This window comes from Manis pentadactyla, chromosome 18 (assembly GCF_030020395.1).
Source record: "Manis pentadactyla isolate mManPen7 chromosome 18, mManPen7.hap1, whole genome shotgun sequence".
NCBI lineage: Eukaryota > Metazoa > Chordata > Mammalia > Pholidota > Manidae > Manis > Manis pentadactyla.
Genome location: NC_080036.1, coordinates 2,832,868 through 2,836,924, shown reverse-complemented (window position 1 = coordinate 2,836,924; position 4,057 = coordinate 2,832,868). Strand labels below are relative to the sequence as shown.

Genomic DNA, 4,057 nt, shown 5'->3' with positions numbered 1-4,057 from the left:
CTTTTCCTAGCAACGTGGACTCTGTTGTGTTTTACGTTTCTATGCGACGCGGTTTCTAAGTGCATGGGACCACCGTAGGAGCTTGCAGTATGTAGCAGCGACTACGGAGTCTATCAGCTTAGGGTGAAATTCAGGTCACCTACTGCCACAGTGAGCTAGGATTCTTTCTTTCCCACAAAAATATTCTTACAAGTTTTAATAAATTTATAATCAATCTAAAATCATAAACTCATATCTTCATTATACACCCCTCTGCAGGGCACAGTAAGCAGCAAACTACATTTCCCCTTCCTCTGTGTGGATACCGACATCTCCCTGACATAAGACACAGGTCGCCATGACTCCACTACCGAAGGGACTAAACAAGTTCTTACATGGTGAACGATGCAAGGGCATTCATATCATAGAAACTATTTCTGTGTGTTAACTATAAACAATCAAGTCAAGTATGATGTACGATTATTCTTTTTTTTTTTTATACTTGATATGTAATTCTAATAAAATATTGACGTAGTAGGTAAATGCAAGAGATAGATAGAAGGAAGGCATGATTGAGTGCGGTAAGAGAGCAAGTGTCGATGATCAGGTTTGTGCCTATAGACTAGGTCTTAATCCAAACCAGACGAGGGCAGCAAAACATCCAAGGTTGCAGAAGGTTTCTCTCAACCCTGGGGGGTGGGGGGAGGGGGGAGGTTCTAAGCCTCCCCTCTGTTGGTCCCCATTTTCTTGCCTGCCGGCCCCCCTGCCTACGACCGTGCCTGTCTTAGGTTGTTCCTCCCTTGACGAATCTTACCCGTCTCTGGCTAGCCAGCCATCTTCCGGGGCCATACAGGGAGATGTAAAGCTGGTAAGTGAGAGAGAAGCCATATTCTTGGAAAAGGTTAGCTTTTTCCTTCTTGGCAGATGTATGCCCTGTGGCTTCCAGGCCCAGCACTTGTCTTGCAGTATCTTTACTTCTTGAAAAATTATGGGATTTGTTGATTTCACGTGTAAGGCACAAATGCTAGTCAAGGGCTGTCATGAGGGAGGGAGGGAGGGAGGGAGGAAGGAAGGAAGGAAGGAGGGAGGGAGGGAGGGAGGGAGGGAGGGAGGAAGGAAGGAAGGAAGGAAGGAAGGAAGGAAGGAAGGAAGAAAGAAAAAAAGCTAATAGAAGTAGCAGAGGGAAGGAAGAAAAGATGAGAAGATTGATGAAGTGTCAGACAGGGTTATTCAAGTCAATATTCTCTCGTAACTCTATTTCTATAAAACTCTCCATCACTAGTTTCACTAGCATGGTAACAATAAAAGGGGGGTATTCTCAGTGGAAATGGGGTGGTCAATGTTTGACTGACGGTAGGTTTCGGTACTTTATGCTGAGATCGCCATTGGGCCCCGGCGTGTTCCGTTCTTCAGGAGCACTGTCCTGAAAAGCTCCTGGGAAACTTATGTTCTCATCCTTTCCACACTGCTCGGCAGAGGTTAGTTAACCCTTAGCGAAAAGGCAGGTCAAAGCAAGGCCAAGAGTATAATAAAAAAAAAGCGAAATCAAGGTGGGTAATAGGGGGAGCCGGCTGCAAAGGCCCCTGCTTCGTGGGGGTCTTCTTCCAGCCTGAGTTTTGCTACACAGCTTGAATGGCATGGCTCCCTCAGCCACCCCTTTCTCCAACTTGCTCTCTTTCAATAAAACATAATAAACCTTTCAGGTTGCCTCTCCTCCCTGAGGCCGTCCACACTTCTTCACTCTTTAGGTAACTATCAATAAAACTTGTACTGTGCTTCATGACTGTGTCTCTGCCCTTCGATTCTTGTTGGCGGCGGGGAGGGACCAAAACCGAGCGCAATACACAACGCTTCCCCCTGACAGTTTCACCTACTGCACAGGGAGAGAGACCTCCCCAGATGTGGCTGCCCAAACAACACCGTGAACGTGTGGGATGACACCAAGGACTTCCCGCGGGGAGCGGTGGCGGTGGGGGCCGGGAGCCCCATCGATCTGGAAGATGATGGACGATGAAAACCCGGTCCTAGAACAGCGTTGCTTTAGGAGTGAGTGTGATCTCTGGGCCCACAAGCCAGGGTGGAGGAGCCACCCCCTGCCAGGCCTCCCTCGGCCCTGATCACTCCCTCTGAGCCTGGGTACGGCCTAGGAATGCGAACCGGCGACGAGATCTGCAAAGCGCGTCCGGCCCCTCCCTTCCCCAACCCCTTTGACTCGGATGGTCACACACACACACACACCAACCGCCCTCAGCACCCCCACAGCCCCACCCCGACCCTTCCAGGGAAGACATCTTGTATGGCGTCAGCCTCCACGCCCAGGATTCTCAAAGGGTTCACGGGGTTGCCTGGGTTACGAAAGGGAGGCTGAGTTCGGTCTCCGCTTTCAGGGGCGTATCTCAAGAGATCCCGCCCTTATCCCCCATCCCCCACCCCCACCCCCCGCCATTTGCATGCTGCAGCCTGTGGGTGGGGGAGTTGAAGAGAGACATTCAATGGAGAGAAGCCCCGAGGGGGAAGTCAAATGCTCCCATTGAATTGGACCGGGGGGAAGTTTCTGCATTTGAAAGGAGCGATTGAAGGAAGCCCGCTGAAGTCGATCGTCCCTGACCCTCCCCTCCCCCACTCCCGAGTGAGCCCGGCTGACTCGGTGGGAACCGAAAGCTGGGGGTTTCGTGCCGAGGGGGGGGGGGTGAACTAAACTCCTGGTCCCCGGGGAAATTGCACAGGGGAAAAGCCGAGTTGGTATCTCAGACGGAGCGGGGTCAAGGGGATGAGATGCTTGTGGACGACACAGGGAGGGCTGTTCGGTGACCTCCCGCCTTCCCCTTCCTCTGAATGAGAAGAGGGCAGAGGGGAACGGGTGGGGGTGGGGGTGGGGGCGGGACCCGGATGTGACCGTCAGCCTGCCCGGGGACTGAGGCTGGGGGGCGGCGGTGGCGGCGGCGGCCCCGCCCTGCCGCCCCTGGCCGCTCGATCCGTTCGTTCTGGGACCTGCGGGCAAGGGCAAGAAAAACACATGCCCGACAGCGGGGTCGCTTTGGCTAGGCGGACTCACCCCAGCAGCGCGGCTTCATGCCTCACGTCATGGTCGCTCCCACTCCCCCAGCCCACCCCAGCCCCGACTCTAGCCAGGGAGACAGACAGTCAGGAATTTTCTGGTTGAGCCTGGGTCGGTCAGAGACATAGGTCATGGATGCCTCCCCACCCACAAGAAGGTGGAACCACCCACCTGGGAGATGGAGGAGGAGACTTTCGTCCCCACGTGGAGGTGACCCCATCCAAAATCATAATAAAAATAACAACCGTTTTCTTTGGAAGACTTCCTTCCTTCCTTCCTTCCTTCCTTCCTTGCCCTGCCTTGAGAAAAACCCTCCCTTTCTGTCGTCTCTCTTCTCTCTCTCGTCACTAGGTGGCGTGCTTGCCTGATTCAGAGATCACTTCCTCAAGCCGAGGGGATCTGCTGGCCAGGGACCTTGGCCCAAGTGTGTTTTCGAACAGAACAGTTGATGTTCTAGGGTACCCTTGGTGGGGATGAGCAAAGCCAAACTCCCCTCCTCGCTGACAAGTCCTCAGAACTCTCAGGAGAGCGACCGAGAGGACGGATCTCGGAGACGGAAAGGCTTCTTGAGCCCTGACAGATGCTAGCCAGCCGGGAGGAGGACTGGACTTGAGGCCTGGGATGGGGACGAGAATGGTCTGCTTCGCCAGCAGGCAGGCCCGGTTCACGGGAACGCTATGTCCACCCGCCTCAAGAAACGGGGCGTGGTTAGGAGGGTGCGGGGCCGGGGACACCCGCCTCCAGGGGGGAAAAAAAAAAAAAAAAAAAAAAAGTCGTTTCCCTTCCCCTGGGACGATGGCTGGCTCCAGCGGGGCGAGCCCGGGAACGGGTGGTTGGTTGGTCAGTCCGTCCATAGACAAGGCTGGTAGACGACTCGTGGGGGATGGCCAGACGCTGGTCCCACACAAGGTGTGTGGGCGGGGGGTGCAGTGGTTCTGGGGTCCGTCTGGACAGTGGCCGCAACGACTGCATGTCAGAAATGTGGAGCTGGCCACCGAGCGACCTGGCCCCTGGCCGGCC

The 4,057-nt window shown here is 54.5% G+C and overlaps 1 long non-coding RNA gene across 1 annotated transcript in view; it reads left to right on the top strand.

The window, feature by feature from the left end:
* LOC130681496 (uncharacterized) overlaps nucleotides 1-388 on the top strand; it is a 1,836-nt gene extending 1,448 nt beyond the window's left edge. The window contains exon 3 of the long non-coding RNA XR_008994685.1: nucleotides 259-388. This is a non-coding gene — a long non-coding RNA (uncharacterized LOC130681496). The remainder of the gene's footprint in view (nucleotides 1-258) is intronic.
* Nucleotides 389-4,057: the final 3,669 nt, after the last annotated feature.